Here is a 19,726-nt window from a genome sequence, read left to right on the forward strand (position 1 = left end):
GGTTCATTAAAGACTTCAGCAAGTTAGCCTCACCGTTGTTTGGTTTGTTGGCAAAAGATGTGGAGTTTAATTGGACTGACGATTGTCAGAAGAGTTTGAATGAATTAAAAGACAAGTTAGTGTCAGCTCCAATCCTAAGAGGTCCAAACTGGGCCCTACCTTTCCACATCCACACTGATGCCTCGAACAAAGCCATAGGTGCAGCCTTAGGACAAGTTGAGCAAAAACTTCCATATGCCATTTACTTCGTTAGCAAAAACTTGTCCAAAGCAGAGCTGAATTACACTGTAACCGAGAAGGAATTCTTAGCTGTGGTTCATGCACTGAACAAGTTCCGACATTACATTACTGGTTACCAGACTTTTGTACATACTGACCATGCTGCTATTAGATACTTGATGAATAAACCAGATGTGAATGCTCGTATTATTAGATGGTTACTTTTATTGCAGCAGTTTGATCTAACCATTGTTGATAAACCAGGAAAAGAAAATGTTGTTGCTGACTTCTTGTATAGATTGGATTTGTCTGCAGATGAAGATGGGACGGTGGATGACCAGATGCCTGATGAGCATCTGTTTGCTATCTCAGTACTCTCTCCATGGTTTGCTGACATAGCAAACTACCTCGTTTCAGCTCAGTTTCCTCCGCACCTCTCTTCAAAAGAGAAGAGCAAAATCATCAGAAAGAGTGCCTCATTTACATGGATTGGGGGCAACCTGTTCAAGCTTGGCCCCGATCAGATCTTAAGGCGTTGTGTAAGGGAGGAGGAAGTCTTTGACATTCTCCTCACCTGTCATGATGGGCCTTGTGGAGGACATTTTGCGGCAAAGAGAACTGCCTTCAAGATCCTGCAGGCAGGCTACTATTGGCCCACACTTCATCAAGATGTCAGAAGATATGTTAGCCAGTGTGACCAATAACAAAGAATGGGGAAACCGACCCAAAGGGATGAGATGCCTCTCCAACCTCAAGTGACTCTCGAGCCATTTGAGAAGTGGGGCATGGACTTTGTGGGCCCAATCAATCCCTCTTCGAGGCAAAGATCCTACATCATAGTGTGTACTGACTACTTGACAAAGTGGGCAGAGACTAAAGCAATCAAAGCAGCAACTGAAGAAAAGGTGGTTGAGTTCTTAAGAGAGAACATCTTCTACAAGTTTGGCTACCCAAGAGAGCTGGTGACCGATCAAGGGAGCCAGTTCACCTCTAACTTGGTTGAAGATCTATTGGCTCATCACAAGATCAAGCATAGGACTTCCACCCCTTATCATCCTCAAGCCAATGGGCAGGTGGAAGTCACCAATAGAGCTCTAGAAGGGATCTTGACCAAAGTGGTAGACAGCAGCAGAAAAGACTGGGCAGATCGCCTAGTTGAAGCCACATGGGCTTACAACACCACTTGGAAGACCACCACCGGTTTCACACCTTATGAGCTGGTCTATGGGAAGAAAGCTTTGCTGTCCATTGAATTTGAGTATAACACTTTGAGGTTGGCAGCTCAGGTGGACCTAGATCTCAGCCATGCACAGCAAGAAAGGCTATTGCAGCTGAATGGACTGGATGAACACCGCATGCAGGCCCTCCTTCACTCAGAGGTGGTTGAACTTCAGAGGAAGGTGTGGCATGACCAACATCTCCATGACAAGCAATTTCAGCCTGGAGATTGGGCTTTGTTGTATGATTCCAGATTCAAAGATTTCAAGGGGAAGTTGAGAACCAAATGGCTAGGACCATATGTGGTGGAACAGTGCCATGACAATGGATCTGTCCTCATTCGAACCATTGATGAGGAATCCATTCCCATGCTTGTAAATGGGCACCGATTGAAGATCTATAGAAGACCTCTCTCAAGACAAGAGTTTATCAGCACTATGGAGAAATCTGTTTTGGTCATAGAGAAGGGTTCTGCATCCACTTTGGGCATACCCTGAAGGATCTAAAACACACACAAAAAAAAAAAAAAAAAAAAAAAAGGGAAAAAATAAAGATCCTTGGGTGAAAACCTCTCTGAGGCGCCCAAGGCAGGCAGTAGGGGTGAAAACCTCATTGAGGCGCTCCTATTGTCTTTCAAGAAAAAAGAGGAAAATAAAGATCCTTGGGTGAAAACCTCTCTACGGCACCCAAGGCAGGCAGTGGGGGTGAAAACCTCATCGAGGCACTCCTATTGTCTTTCTAAAAAAAAAAAAAAAAAAAGAGAAAAAAAACAATCAACACAATAAAAAGGTTTGCATGCAGATGTTCTATGGAGGAGAAGAAGCCTCTCCACTCCAAGCCAGGGGCCTTCATCATGCTAGCAAAGGATGTCATCAGCACCTCCTCCAAGAACAGCAATGTTTTTAAGGTATGTGCAGTTATTATCATGCTTTGGATCTTCTACAGGAGGATACAGTTTTTCTACAGGAACAGACAGTCTTCCTACAGGAAGACGTGGATCTTCTACAGGAAAGTGCCAAATTTCTACAGGAAGCTCTGTGTTCTACAGGAAACTTCCTGTAGAAGGTTACGATGGCCGAAATGTGTTTCAAATGAAGATCTAGCGACTGAGGAGTGGATTGAATGCATGCATGTCAATGATGGCACCCCTGAACATTGCCATTATCGTCCTCCACCACCCTCGTCGCCATGCAACCCAGATCCCTGCAGCAACACACCAAAGTAATCAGTTCTCGTGAGAAAGCACCTGTCAAAGAGAAACTAAGCACCGAGAACCATACCACATCCATGTTGATACATCAGAAGCGTTGGGATCATGATCGAGAAGCCAGAACCGCCAGCATGCAGCATACACCCGAGAAGAAAGAACGGTGACAAGACCCCTCGCGGGGATCCTGTAACAGTTCGACCTGCTCAAGTGAAGACCGTTCACAGCACCGCCATCTGAGATCAAACACGGGCGCATGAACGCAGATCCATCCACTCCATCGCCAGCATCCTGTAACCACGAGCCTACAGGAATGTGCAGCCACATGCGGCAGGTGGATCCATCGCTAAAAAAATCTGGAAATCGTGTGCAGCCGCGCACAGGTAAGTGTTCTAATCCTTCTCTCCATCAAACTGCATGATTATTACTTCGATTTGTTTTGCATGGCATAAAGGTGAATGGTTGAGCGGCCTAAAGGCCAGTGATGGGCCACGTCGGTTAGTAAAGGGATAGTCAGAGGACGAGGTGGCAGCCACGACAAGAGACACACGCAGCAAGCACGTGAAGATCAGTCCCGTCAACCGAGAAGTGAAGTTTAACCGAAAAGGGCGGCGGCAGATCTGTGGGAATGAATGCGGCAACAAACGAATGTGCAGGCGGATGAGGGGTGACGTCACCCAACGGTCCGGCGGGGACAGCTCACCCCCGCTCCACGAGCTGCGCCGATTCAAAATCTAATCGGCTCGATTAAGCGTGTATCTCCATCAACCTCACTTCAAAACTCGAGTAGATCCTCTGCTTACCTCTGCATGTTGACACGCCGAGCTCTCGGCTACCTGAACGCTAGTAAAGCACCCCTCGACCGCCAGCCAGCTAAAAGCTCTTCCCGAAGCCTGCACACTGCTCCTACAGGAACAGTTTCTACAAGAACGTCGTCCTACAGGAAGCAGTTTCTACAGGCACGCGGCTCTACAGGAAGGTGAAGTCTTCACGTAAAAAAAAGGTGGCAGAAAAGAGGTAACCCTGCAACTCCTTCCGCAATTGGTTTTTTAAAAAAGGTGGCAAGGCAATTAGTCACAGTGTGGTCATAAATTTTTTTTTTGCCGTGCCTATACTATCGCTCCTACAGGATAGCTGTATAATCACACTGTGGTCTGAAAATTCATTGCATGTTCTGTCTTTAAGACCGAATTTCCTATGTATCCACCACCTCTGGTACAAACACTGTGTTCATCATGCCTGGCGGGTTTATGAGGCGAGAGCCCACTAATTCAAATGCATTAAGGAGAAACCCGGCAGTGGTTGAGCTCTTCACTAGAGCACAATGGATGCCTTTCTGTGATAAACTACAGGGCTACGATGAGGAAGTAGCCGAGGAATTTTTGCAGGCTCTGCAGCCTAAATCACAGACGTTGGCCACGGTAACCTTCAGAGGTCTCAGCCTCAAACTCACCCCTGAGCATATCAGTCGGATTACAGAGTTGCCCATGGGTCTGCCGTGGGACAAAGACGAGCGGAAGATGAGCCAGCAAGCAAAGAAGGATTTCTTCACACCTGAGGAAGAATTCTCGGAGGATAAAAATGGGGTAAGAAGGACGAGCCTAACACCACCGTGGAATGAAGTCAGTTTGCAAATAATGAAGTATATTACGTGTGAAGGCCGGTTCAGTATAGTATATGCATATCATTTCCGGCTCCTCACTGAATTAAGGCACGGAATTGACGATCCTGTAGACCAAAAACTAAGCATCCCTTATTATCTTCTACAGTCCCTCATGGAGTGTGCTACCAAACTAAGACAGGGCATCCCTAATCAGATAGCCCATCATGGGTTAATAAAATTGCTTGTGGAAGATGCCTTGCACTCATATAGAGTTCCCCTCTCCTGGGAGTCGTTTAGGAATCTGACACGAGATGGAGACATTAAAATGCTGATCGAAGAGAGTGGCTCCTCCAGCACTGAAGACAAGGAAGAGGTGGCTGAGAAAGAAGAGGATAAAGACAAAGCTGACTCCCCCATCCTGTCAGCAAGAGAATTAAGGTCAAAAAGCAGAAGAGACAGAGTCGGGGAAAGCCACGTCAGCCCAATTACCTATCCAGCACTCGCAAGCAAGCAAAAGGATCAATCCACCGTAGAAAAAAGAGAAAAAGGGAAGACACCTACCGCAACAGGGGGAAAAGCAGGCTTCTATAGGAAGCCCAAAAGCAAAGACCAAGGCTTCTACAGGAAGCTCGACACCAGCGTCTACAGGAAGCACAAGGGTGCAAAAACAGGCTTCTACAGGAAGCCATGCACAACCAAAATCTGAGAAGCGAAAGGTGGATGTTTTAGCCAGAGAGGCAGTGGCCGTATTAGCTGGCCTCAGTACGCCACCTAAGCAAAAGGGAAAAAGGAAGAGGGACCCTCCTCTCTACTTCAAAGCACGGAGGAGTGTTCGGATAAAAACAGGGAAACCACAGCAGCAGTCCAGCAGCCCAATTGTCATTGAGGACATCCCTGTTTCTCCCAAAGACAAATCTCCCTCAAAGGTCACAGTTACCTATGAAAAGGGCAGCCCGAAGAAGAGCACATGGCAAGACCGAGTGGACCTGATGGACGAGAAGACCCGGCTACAGGAAGCTGAGAACGTCCTACAGGATACCTTAGCTCGACTACAGGAAACCGAACAGAAAGAAGAAGGAGGACCTTCATCACCCAGGGCGGATGAGGCAGAACCCCCTCAAGAAAAAGCAAGAGAGCATATACCTGAACCTAGTCCTTCACCCAATCTGAATTCATACTACACTTTCTTGGAGGCAGGCCAGATCATCCCACAAAAATTCACCGTACCTCTATTCTTCGAATTGGAGCAAGAAAGAGTTCGCTCCCATACCTGGATGCAAATTGCCAAATCAAAGGGGGTAGGGGACATAGGCCCTCTACAAAATCAGCTTAGGGAGGTCAGAAGCAAGTTCACTATGGCTAACCATGTGGCTAGCTGCCAGCAGGCACTTCTACAGGAAGAAAACCAAAAGCTACGGTTGCAGCTACAAGAACTCCAGGCAAAGGCAGGACTATCCTCCAAGGGCATCACATCTGAACAAGAAGGCAAGAAGGAGCTGGCCACCAATATTGAAGGACCAAAAACAGTTCTACAGGAAGAAGAACAACAGTTTAGAATTGAGGTGCAGGCCTTGAAGGAGCAGCTGCAACAAAAGGAGGTGCAATTGGCTTGCATGGCTAGTTGGGCCATGGAAGCCTTGCAGTGCAGACATCCTGCAAAGTCCTATGGGCTGTACTTAAAGGATCGGTGGCTACAATTCCAGATCAACACCCTAGCACAAAGAGGTATTGAGCAAATTCATGACCCACAGCAGTTTACTGAAGTATGCAACACTAGCTCAGCAGAAGATAAAGCTCAGCTAGCAGAATTTTATATCCACAATCTAATTCTGCCCAATGAGGTCTCTTGGGATCCCAATATCGCCTTGGGCGATATGCAACTAATGGCTTTTGCATCTTGGCTGAATCATGAGGATCAGAGAGCCACTGAGGAGAAGTCGGTCATGAACCGGGAAGTGAGTGAACCACTGTATATTCGGCCAGAACTAGGAGATCTGGTTGCCCTCACCTCAGCCCGCCAACAGTTATCCAATGATCCTGCAGCTTCCCTGAGATTTATAGATCAGCAAGCCCAAGCAATCGCCCATTTTGAAGACATGGACAGACTCTTGGGAGAAACTGCTGGCCATGCTTGTGCACGTAGATGGCATGCTTTGGCACATAGCTTGAAAATCAGGGAATACCATACCCCGACCAGAATGAGGGAAGCATTTGCAAGGATGGACCTGTACAAGAAATCAGTGCAAAGACTTCAGGCCAGCTGGATTGGCCTCAAACTCAGCCCTCCATTGTTGCTAGGATTGGCTGAAGGGGGTGCAGGAAAGGAAGAAAGGGCACAATGGGAAAAAGTGGAAAGTACAGCAGGGTTTCATATCAACCATGAAGACATCACCACAGAAGCTTGGGATGTAAGGGGAGCAGTAAAGGCCATGAAGGATGAGGATCTCGACTGAGTTGCTCAAGGATGAGCAAATGGTTCAGCTGGGGGGTGATGATGAGCCCCAATTTTGGTACAATTTGGGCTCATTTTTGGCCTATTTTGCTTGCTCAAACCATTCATTTTTATTGTTTATGCATACACTTCTTAGTTTATTCATGTTGTTTGTAGGAGAAATGATAGGCACTTTATCCACGTAGCTAATGCATTGTGATTCCAGGTTTTGGCATTAAAAGGGAGCAAAAGACAACGAAAAGGTGGCAAGGAGACAACGAGTTGGCATTGCTAACATAAGGAGAGGTTGTCCACGGTTGGGGGACATTCCTCGTGATCCTCACCAAGAACTCCGAGCGCACTTCAGCCTCCCTCCGAGCTTAATACACGGCCAGCTGTTCTACAGGAACAGCAGTTCAAAACTGCTCTACAGGAAACAGCATTTATGACCATCCTACAGGATCAGCAGTTAAACTATAGATTGAACAGCCGAGCTCCTAGAATCATGGATATCTGTTGGAGCATCGTTTTGTATAAGTATAGAAGCCTTAGCCTTGGTTAGGTTGTTGAAACTCTCGTATTACTATTGTAATTTTGGAGCACAGCTCAAGTTTCGTTCTCTTTTGTAAGCCAATTTGGCATGTTATCAGGTTATGAATAAAGAAGGCCACTTTTGAGTTAGTTCTGAGTTTTCTCAAGGAGCTATAGCTCTTAGGTGAGGGCCCAACCTGAGAGCCATAGTCCTCCTCCGTGTTGTAATGCATTTACCATTAGTTCCAGCACTTGAGTTTGTTTAGTTTCCTATGCAATTCGGATTTCCAGCTTGTTGGTTTAGTTGTTTTCATTAGCATAGATAGGACTGGTATGATGCTTTGCTTTCAGTATTCGAGTTTGATAGGTTGGTTGAATAAATCTCTTGGAGCTCCATCAAAAACAAGTTGCAAAAGGCTCACTGCCATCTCACCATTGGGATTGGGGTGTAAACCATGATCAGCCACCAAAAAGAACAGCAGTCGTTTCATCTCCACGCAAGTTGCCACATGAACGTTTTTATTGAAAATCCATTCATATATTCTCGACATTGATCCATACTGCACTCTCACGCATTAGTTTCATTTCTTGTTTTCCATTTCGGATTTGTAGGTTTCATGGCATAATAGGTTAATGAATCTCTTGTTTTGATGCACAGGTCATTTGTTTCATTTACGTTGCTCTTTCTCCAGCCACTTCCTTCGTCGTTTTCTCCATCCACCTGCAAGTTCTATTCATCCTCTACCTCACTCACTTGCCCTCCAACTCTCTCATTCCACGTACCGCTCCATTTCCTTCACTCTCGTTGATTTCACCCTTCCAAAACATCAACCCATTGCATGCACCCTTCCTTCATCTGACTTGCCATTTCCTAAGACATCATTACGTCCATCTCCATCTCCCTTAGCCTCCCACACCACTCCAACACTCCATCCACTCCTAAAATCTCCACGACCAACCATCCTGTAGACGTGCACAGCCATCCTGTAGAAAACAGAGTATCCTGTAGAATTCCCAGCAGCTTTCCTGTAGGAGGCCATTCACTTCATTGCCGAGCTTCTGAACGTGAGGGACCTCTGTGGATGGGTGCTGAGGATCCTTAGGAACCTCTCCAAGCCTCCCCAACCTGTCCCACCCTTTCCTTCCATCTCCATCCCACCCGCACAATCAAACCCTAGTTAGGCCAAGGTCACAATCACTCCACACACTTAAAGGAAAAACACAAAAACACATTTCTCATGATGCCAGTAGCTTAGACCCATGCATTCATACTTGTTAGAGGCAATGACAGCATTCATAAGAGTTGCACCCACATTCTTTGCATTATAGAGGATAGACTAGTTAAATTAGGGTTTCATAGATTTACATGCTTTAAGTTGCTTTTGATTCAGTTTGTCAAGTAGAGTAGCCTTTCTTTGAAGTTAACTTTCGTCCATCATTGATAAAGCTTCTTCTGTGAGCCTATAGAAGTTGGCTTAAGCCCTAGCGGACTTGTGCCAGCTGACCAAGTGACAGCTGCGACAAGGGCTAGTACTTGTGCATACAGCACCGTCGCTTCCAAGTTTGTACGAACTACCGGGTTGATAAAATTAAGAGACAGGAAGCCCCAGGAGTTGTAGCATTATTGCTACAATACTAGAGCTCACCAACAGGTACAAAACAAAAGCAAGAGGCCAATGCAGGATGAGGGTCCTTCAAGGGAGCCATCAGGTGAACGAGAGACCGACTCCATTGTCATTCATGATGATGATACTAGTATGGGTCCACAAAGCACCAAACTTAGAAAGATCATCAAGGAGAAGCAAACAGAGACCAAAGCCTTATCCCTTGACTTGGAGAGGGCTAGGTGGATGATGAAGTATTTGGAGCAGAGGAACATACAACTTGAGGATTAGCAGGCAATCATGGAGCTACAAAACATTCATGAGCATCGCCAAGCTGCACAAAGGAGAAGAGTTAAGCTCACATCATTGGAGCAAGAGATAAATGAGGATTGGGAGGCCAATCTCAAGAGAGTTAACATTCACTTAGAGAGGCTGTTAGAAAAGGCTGACAAGGACCATGCATTGCTGAGACACATGGCTTTCCACTACATGGCACGAAACAAGGTGTGCAAGGCATGAATCAGGAATTTGAAGGCGAAATTGAGGAAGGCAATCAAGAAGCAAAAGAGGCAAAGGGAGCTCGATCATCTTCAGATATTGGCCGACGCCTCTTTAGCCCAACATAACACTTAATGAAGAAGCTCCAGCCCAAATTTCAAGAAATTTGGGGCACTTTTGGTTTTTTTGTAAATTTTTGTGCAAAAAACAGGGTTTTTCTCCCTGTGCGTCCCACCACGTGGCACGCGCTTATGATTGGAAGCTCCAAATGCAAAAAAAAATATAGTTTTGGATTTTTCATGAAAAATCATGATTTTTGGTACATGGCCAAAAGGTTTGGGAATGTTTTGAGTCCTTAGGAGGTCAAAATCACCCTAAAAATGACCTCTCTGCTCCTAATTTCACACACAGGAAGTAGTCTTGGGTGATTGAGGTTTTGGAGGGGAAAATGGGAAAAAAATTCGTAAATTCCACTTTGGTTGGAGATTAGACAGGGAGCGCTTTCCAACAAGTACACTTGGGCTCAATTTGGACTTCAGCAAGTGCCTCAAAAATAAAATCAAAGTGGCATGATGCATATAGAAATTGGTGTGACACACAGAGGTTTTTTGACCAATTTTCCACCTTCTAGCTCAGAAATTTGGCCAGTTTGACTATTTTTGCTTTGTGATGTTATTTTTTACTTATCTTGAAGTAATTGGGTGAACATGATGTAATTTTGGTACTTATTTACTTGTTCTAGAGGATTCATTCGTCAAAAAAGTTAAAATTTAATGAATGAATCAGTTTCCTACCTTATAGAGGCAAGTTGTTTTGACTGCCTAGATTTTAGTGTTTTGTTTGGAATTGGTTGAAACAGCTCCTAGAATGAGGAGCTCAACCCCTAGAGGCAACGGAATAGGTTGGACTCTTGGGAAAAGTTTGGCACTCTATTGTACATTCACTTCTGCATTTTTGGCTAAGGAAAGACCGGGGTTTTGCAGCACTGTTTGGGATCCATGTGGCTTTATGTTTTGATGGTGTGCTTCTCTGAGTAATTGTAAGTTTATCTCGTGTTATGTGTACCATTTTCAAGCTTCTTCTTCTGAATTTGAACAAATGAGTGATTAAGGTAGAATCCATAATTGTTATGCTCTGCCTTTGAATTTGTTTAAATTTTCATGTTTTCATCTGTTTAAGGGGAATTCTTGAGACTATCTTGCTCTCCTTAGCTTCTCACCATTCTGATCTATCCATCACACTCACTTTAAAGCATCAAAACGATCTCCTTCCTTGCCCTAATCAGAACTCTGCAGAAACTGTGCCTCATCCCCGAGCCTAATTTACCTTTCCCTGTTTCCAACACAAAACCCCCCAAAACTAAAAAAAAAACCCTTGTATTTCATACATAGCCTAAAATTATCTTTTATTTCAGTCATCTCGAGCCCCATCGATTGTCGTTTGCCGAGATCGACTTGGAGAGAGCCCTCTCCTGTCCTCGTAGGGCTAGCTACGAGGCTGAGCGTGGTTTGATGTGGACCTAGAACCTTGTCTTTTCAGCCTGAGACAAATCTAGGCTCTAACAATAGTAATAAAATAGCAAACAGAAACATATATATCTTTTATGTCTATCTATGCACTATCTTAATCTATTCGATAACCTTATTCAAATATGAATGTATATGACTATGAGAAATATATATAAACATGAAAATATGGATAAATTCAATAAGAAATGAAAAAGTGCACCCACTCAAGATATGAGGGTCCTCCATGACTAAGCAAACGCAATTAAAACCAAGAATTGAAACTTCAAAAATGCATTATTACTTGATAAAACATAACTATTCACATGTTTGAAACTTATTTTAAAACACACGTGTTGAAAAGTCAGTCTTCCATCAAAATAATATATATCATGTGTTTTTGTCAAGTCAAGTCACTTTCCTTTACGGGGATACTTTTAACAAAATATGCATATGTCATGGTTAAAATCAATCACAAAATGTTGTGTTTTTTTACAAGTCAAGTCAATCGCCTTTATAGGGAGAATGTTAACAGAATATGCATAAACCATGTTTTGAATTGATCACAAAATGTTTTAACGCTAACATATGACCTTAATCTCCTTGTAAGTTGCTCAGATCATGGATATGATTTTCATAACTGGAATCTAGGAGTTTTTAGTAATTTATTTTATGTTTTAGTTATTAAAGTGCTTGCATTGACAACGTGTTAGTCGAGGAAATTTTCGCCCAAATGAATATGTATTTTTAGACTAAACAAAGTGCAGCTGAAATAAGTATAAACTTACACAGCACATACAAAAAATGACACAAAAACATAACACAAAGATTTAACGTGGTTCACCCAACCAATCTGGGCTATGTCCACCAGTACAGAGGCAACGACAATCTTATTATTCAAAGGAGATTACAGCAAATCTAATAATTCTTCACACATACTCTCATCTTTCCCTATTTTATCTATACACTTTACACACTCTCACAATCCTCTACGGGATTACATTTCTATATAGCTGGAGCATAAAAATGAATCATAAATTCCCTCACAACAAATATAGGATGAATTAACTCCTCCTCAAAGAATACTGGAGCTAATATAGCAACTAATCCTATTGTTGTCACATACATGAGATTTTTCCCAAATTTAATAAAACAAAAAATCTCAACAATCTCCACCTTGACAACAATTAGCCTGATGCCTTGTTCGTTTATTATTTTTCTTTTCTGCAAGCTAAGAGAAGCAAGACACCAACGCAACTTCTCTAACAAAACTGGTTTCGTGAACATGTCTGCACAATTTTCCTTCGTATGCACCTTTTCAAGAGAAACACCCTTTCAGTGATAACCTGTCTTACAAAATGGTACTTGATAGGTATATGCTTTGATTTACTATGATAGGCTGGATTCTTAGCCAAATTAATTGCACTTTGACTATCACAAAATAACCTGATGTTGTCTTGCAACCTACCGAACTCGCAAAATCAAACCTTTCAACCAAACTGCTTCTTTGCAAGCATGCGAAGTAGCTATGTATTCTACTTCAGTAGTGGATAAAGCAACAATATTCTGTAGCTTTGACATCCAGCTAATAGCTCCACCTACAAGAGTAAAGACATACCCTGAATTTGACCTTCTCTTATCCAAATCACCTGCAAAATTAGAATCAACATAACCGCAAACAAATTCCCTACTTCTATTATAAGTGATATAATAATCACTTGTGCCTCTTAAATATTGAAGCACCCATTTCACTGCTGACCAGTGTTCTTTTCCTGGATTTGCCATATACCTGCTGACAACCCCAACTGCATGTGAAATATCTGGTCGAGTACAAACCATCGCATACATTAAACAACCTACTACATTGGCATATGGAATTCGAGACATATATTCCTTTTCTTCATTTGTACTAGGACATAAACTTGAAGAAAGCTTAAAATGGGAAGCTAAAGGGACTGAAACAGGCTTCACATTATTCATACCAAAACTCAAGAGTATTTTCTCAATATACTTATGTTGTGATAGCCACAGCTTACCATTGCTCTTGTCTCTGAAAATATCCATGCCCAAAATTTGTCTTGCTGCTCCTAGATCTTTCATATCAAATGTCCTAGCCATTTGATCCTTTAACCTGTTGATCTCTGTTATGATTTTGCTTGCTAAAAGCATATCGTCAACATACAACACTAAGATAATGAACATGCCATTACTTAATTTCTTAGGGTAAACACAATGATCATATTCACTTCTTATATAATTTTTACTCAACATGAAAGAATCAAACTTCTTGTACCATTGCCGAGGTGACTGCTTCAGGCCATACAATGATTTCTTGAGCCTGCAGATAAATTTCTAATTGCGATGCTGAACAAACCCTTCCGGTTGTTCCACATAAATTTCCTCATCTAAGTCTCCATGTAAAAATGCAGTCTTAACATCTAGTTGTTGCAATTCTAAATCAAGCAAAGCGACTAATGCTAACAAAATTCTAATTGAAACTATTTTAACAACTGGTGAAAAAATCTCATGAAAGTCAATGCCTACTTTCCGAGAAAAACCTTTTGCGACCAGCCTCACTGTGTACCTATCCTCAGTATCATTCACACCCTGTTTCAACCTGAAAACCCATTTACATCCCACAGTTTTCTTGTCTTTCGAAAGTTCAACCAAATCCCATGTGCCATTCTTACCTAAGGCCATCATTTCGTCCTTCATGGCTGCTTTCCACTTGTCACTTTTTGAACCTTCTACAACTTCCTGATAGCATCGAGGTTCATCGTTGTTAGCAGTTAAAGCAACTAAAGTAACATAATCGTCATACATTCTAGGAGGACATTTAATTCTCGTGGACCTCCTTAAAGATGTTTCTGGTACTTCCACAATTGATTGATTAGTACCTATAGGAACTTATTCATGATCAGCATCTGAATCATGTTCATGATCTACATCTGAAACTTGTTCATGACCTGCATCTGAAACTTTTTCATGACTTACATCTGAACCATGTTCATCTTGATCATCATCAATATTTGGACTAGTTTCAAATTGAATGTGTTGAAGCTTAGATACATTATCCTGTTTCACTTTATCATCTACATCTGAACTTTCAAGTGAGGATTCATTAAATTTAACATCTCTATTAATGATGATCTTGTGAGTAGTAGGATCGTACAATCTGTATCCCTTTGTCCCATCACCATATCCAACAAAGATATACCTTTTTGATTTAGGATCTAATTTAGAATGCTGATGTTTTGGAACTAGAGCATATGCATCACAACCAAAAACTTTCAGTTTAGAATAATCACAAGGATGACCTTTCCATACCTCTTGAGGAATTTTGTATCCTATTGCAGTTGATGGTGATCGATTTACTAGATAACAAGTTGTAGCAACCTCTTCTGTCCACAATTCCTTCTGCAAATTAGTGTTACTCAGCATACTTCTCGCTCTCTCTAAAAGAGTCTTGTTCATGCGTTTAGGAACTCCTTTTCGTTGAGGAGTATACAAAGTGGTTTTATGTCTTTCGATCCCAGCTTCCTTGCAATAATTATCAAATTCCTTTGAAGTAAACTCACCACCATTGTCAGTTCTTAAACATTTAATAGTTCTTCCAGTGATGTTTTCTACCAATGCGCTAAACTACTTGAAAACTGTAAGAACATCAGACTTCCTTTTCAACATGTAGACCCACACTTTCCTAGAAAAATCATCAATAAACGATACAAAATATGACGAGTCACCATATGAAGTTGTAGGGGCTGGACCCCAAACATCTGAATGGATATAATCAAGTATTCATTTACTAGTATGTTTGCCTGTTTTAAACTTTTGCTTACTTTGTTTTCCAAACAGACAATGTTTACAGAAATCTAACTTTCCAGACTTTAGATTAGGAAGTAACTTGCGATCAGCCAAAATTTTTAACCCTCTTTCACTCATATGGCCCAACCTTTGATGCCATAAGCGAATGGAACTACTGTCATGTTCAGACACCGTAGACACATGATTTGACCCTGTTCTTCCTTCTAATGAAATAGATTTCCTACCTTCTTAGCTTTCATTACTAGTAAAATACCTTTGTAAATTTTCATTACTCCACCTTGAATTATAGTTTTATATCCATTTGTGTCAAGTGCTCGTAGTGAAATTAGATTTTTCCTTAAATCTGGTACATGTCTTACATCAGTTAACATTTTGGTTGTCCAATCAAACATTTGCAGCTGTATACTCCCTATTCCCACAATATTACATGTGACATCATTACCCATGTACACGACTCCATCATTAATTGATCTATACGTCTTAAACCCTTCTCTATGAATACACATGTGGTTTGAAGCACAAGAATCTAACAGCCAATGTTGATCATGATTTGACAAATTAATTGATAAGACTTCATCACTCATACCTGAACCAGATGCCGAACTTGTATCTGTCGTGTTTGCTTCTTGCTTCGCTGTCAAAGAGTCTTCTTTGGATGCTTGCTATATCTTCCAACAGTCCTTCCTCAAATGTCCCGATTTGCCACAAAACCAAAACTTTACCTTACTCTTCTTCCCTTTCAATTTTGATCATGTGTCGTTGTGCTTACGAGAGCGTCTTTCTCTCGAACGACCTCTAGCCATCATTGCTTCTGATGTAGAGGTGTCAGCATTTGACCTCTTCCTTGTCTCTTCGGTCAATAAAGCTCCAACAATATCATCAAATTCAAGGGTTTCTGATATAATTGGACTGATAGAAGTAACAAAATGATCCCATGACTCTGGCAATGAGCACAATAAAGTTATAGCTTTATCTTTTGATTCAAATTTTACTTCTGTACTTTCTAATTGCACCACGAGAGTATTAAAGACATTCAAATGATCAGTAATAGCTGTACCTTCCTTCATATGCAGACTGTACAATTGTCACTTTAGAAGAATCCTATTGGTCAAGGATTTTGTCATGTACAACTTCTCCAGCTTTGTCCACAAACCAGCAGTAGTTTTCTCTCACACGATGTTAAACAAAACATCATCTGCCAAACACAGTCGAATATCGCTCAGAGCTATTCCATCCAATTCATTCCATTCATCATTTTTCATGGGGTAAGGTTGTTTGGATCTTCCCAACAGCGCCTTCCATACCTTTTTGCACAAGCAAGTCATGCATATTCACTTTCCATATCTCGAAGTTATGTTTGCCATTGAACTTCTCGATCTCAAAACGAGCACTTTGAGATTTTGCCATGTTGTATCAAATAAACAATCTCCAATTCCAAATTGAAAAACTGACTCTGGCGTGCCGTGTAATCACAATTTTAAAAAGAAAAACAAAAAATTGCAGTTTTACCAGAGGGAAAATCTGTCGGGCACTCTTTGATAGTGGAAAACCTACGCCTAAAACACCATCCACTGCCTGGCGCTCCTCTGACAGCCGATCAACCGCGCCAGAGCAATATCCGTGTAAGTGTCGCAAAATTGGCACGCTTAATCCCTTCGATTCCGTGCCAATCGGAATATTGGAGCTCTGGCGTGAGTATCAGACTCGTATCAGATTGGCACTTATATTCAAAAATAAAACACGCCAATTGTTCACTGCCAGAAATTAGCGTGACTGTCTCTGCTAAAACCGCGCCAATCGCCAAAACTCCACCTTCAGCGGATCTGTCACACGCACCAGCTCGACAACTAGAGACCTGTAGGTTATGGGCCCTCCACGCTCCGCTGCACCGCTCTGATACCACTTGTTAGACTAAACAAAGCGTAGCTGAAATAAATATAAACTTCCACAGCACATACAAAAAACTACACAAAAACATAACACAGAGATTTAACGTGGTTCACCCAACCAATCTGGGCTATGTCCACCAGAACAGAGGCATCAGCAATCTTACTATTGAAAGGAGATTACAACAAATCTAATAATTTTTCACACATACTCTCAGCTCTCCCTATTTTCTCTACACACTTTACACACTCTTACAATCCTCTACAGGATTACATTTCTATATAGTTGGAGCATAAAACTGAATCATAAATTCCCTCACAACAAATATAGGATGCATTAACTCCTCCTCAAAAAATACTGGAGCTAATATAACAACTAATCCTATTGTTGTCACATACATGAGATTTTTCCCAAATTTAATAAAACAGAAAATCTCAACATGTAGTACATCATCTTGGGTTATCTACAAGTAAAACCCATATATTTATTTTACTTAGTTTCATAATAAATATGACAACAAATTAAAAATTATAAAATCTGGAAAATTCCATAATTTTTTTTTTATAATGCATTTAACTACAAGAAATTTTAAAAACAAAAAATTTAATAAAAATACATAAGAAAGTATTATTAATGGAAAAATATGATAACATAATGTTCAAAATGAGCGTAAGAGATGTTTATGAAACTAAAGGAGTCACATAAATCATAAAAAAAATTGTCATAAAGCAAAAATGTTTATACATCTTTTGCATCATGTGTTGCTTTCAAGTTTGTCTGTCTCTTTTAAAGTTTAATTTCTCTTCAAAATTCCTTTTTCTCAAACTATACCTATGGTTTCTCAAAATGTAGCTCTAATTATTCCCACTACCATAATGCATATCCCGACCAATTCCCATGACAATTTGATGCACAACTTTTAATAACAATGGGAAACAAGTGTACGTGATGATGACTATTCTCTTTAAAAATGAAAATCAATTTTACCTAAATTATACTGCTTATTCATCTCATATTGGTGCATCTATCATCCAAATTTCATGGGAATTGAATATATGGTTTGGATGATATGAGAAATTTGAATTTTGCACTACGTATGAGGAAAATGCAGCTCACTGTAGCTTTGACTAGGAGTTTACAATATTTGTGATGAAGTTGGTTCCTACTCAATAAATAATAAAATCTATCTTGATGCTACAATTTAAACTTTGTAAATATATTTTTACCCGATGGAGGTGTGTTTTGAGGAAATAGATTGCATGGGGACATTGCCTATAACCCTGGGGATGTGGTAACATTAATAGAGGGGGTGGCATGGTCACTCCATGCAACCTGAAGAATGTGAATTCATTGCCCCGCATCAATAATGTTGACTACTAGTTGCAAGTTGGGAGGAGAATGACATGTGTTCCTACAAAGTAACTTGACTGTAAAATAGCGTGATGCCTCTATCCGTGTAGTATGGTTTATCTTTTGGATGATTTTTGGGATAGAGGGAGAAGATTGATTAAACCATAGTTATTAATATAAGCTTACTTATTTGCTAAATAAAAATATGACTATTATATTAACTCTATAGATATACCATTAGCTATGACAAAGGTTTTGAATGATTGACGTGATGAAGGAAACCATAGTTATTGATATAAGCTTAGTCTTGTTTTTTTTTCTTGTTTTTGTTTTCTTTTTGTTTTTTTCTAATTATTAATATGAATATATTATATTAATTTTTAGTTATGATAAAGGGTTAGTTTTTTATCATTAGATATTTTACTAGCTTAGATCTATCTTAATTCTGGATTTATTTAATATTGAGAGAGATCAAATCTCTCAAGGTGTAAGCAACTTTTTTTAGTGTGAAACTTGAGGAAAGATTTGCATCTCTATAGATTTGATTTCTCTTGGTGGTTCATGGATCTACTTTAACACACAAACACAATATTTATTCTTCATGCCATTAAATAAGTTACATTACATAAGAATACCATTGAATTCACCCCTGTGAGCATCACCCGATGCAATGAGTGCTAAGTGAACTATTCAAAAATCATGAGAAATTAGTCAGTTACGACTACCTCTCATGGAAATGGTCATACGTTTGAATGACTTACTTAACGCAGTTGAATCCCAAAAATGATATCTAATATAATGCACTGCGTAAATCCCCCATACTTAAATTCAAAAAGAGTCAAGGGATCTCTACTTGAATGGTTCATGAGGCACAATACTTGCTAAGGTTTTGCAAATGGGGTAGCAAGCTAAGTGGACTTGATTGTGGGGAAAAACTCCACAGTTAAGCGCGCTTGAGCCAGAGGAGTTCTGGGATGGGTGACCTCCTGGGAAGTCCTGGTTACCGGGTGCAAGCCCCGGAAGTGATGATTGATGCTATGTGATTCGTTCTCCACATTTCACTAGTTTCAATGAGTGCTAAGTGAACTATTCAAAAATCATGAGAAATTAGTCAGTTACGACTACCTCTCATGGAAATGGTCATACGTTTGAATGACTTACTTAACGCAGTTGAATCCCAAAAATGATATCTAATATAATGCACTGCGTAAATCCCCCATACTTAAATTCAAAAAGAGTCAAGGGATCTCTACTTGAATGGTTCATGAGGCACAATACTTGCTAAGGTTTTGCAAATGGGGTAGCAAGCTAAGTGGACTTGATTGTGGGGAAAAACTCCACAGTTAAGCGCGCTTGAGCCAGAGGAGTTCTGGGATGGGTGACCTCCTGGGAAGTCCTGGTTACCGGGTGCAAGCCCCGGAAGTGATGATTGATGCTATGTGATTCGTTCTCCACATTTCACTAGTTTCAATCCCACTTCTTCACCCCTGTGAGCATCACCCGATGCAATGAGTGCTAAGTGAACTATTCAAAAATCATGAGAAATTAGTCAGTTACGACTACCTCTCATGGAAATGGTCATACGTTTGAATGACTTACTTAACGCAGTTGAATCCCAAAAATGATATCTAATATAATGCACTGCGTAAATCCCCCATACTTAAATCCCCCATACTTAAACCATGAGTTGTCAAAAGCTGGAACCCTAAAGCTTGTAATTATTCATTTTATTTATTTGTTTATTTTTTATATAATTTTACTTCTACAAAATATTTATACAACAAGACATTACAACATATCTTCACATAAAATATTTATATGATATTTGTTGGGCATGTATGTCATCTA

The sequence above is a fragment of the Pinus tabuliformis genome, chromosome Q (genome assembly GCF_031772625.1).
Source record: "Pinus tabuliformis cultivar Carrire ecotype Pingquan chromosome Q, CPIR1, whole genome shotgun sequence".
Classification (NCBI taxonomy): domain Eukaryota; kingdom Viridiplantae; phylum Streptophyta; class Pinopsida; order Pinales; family Pinaceae; genus Pinus; species Pinus tabuliformis.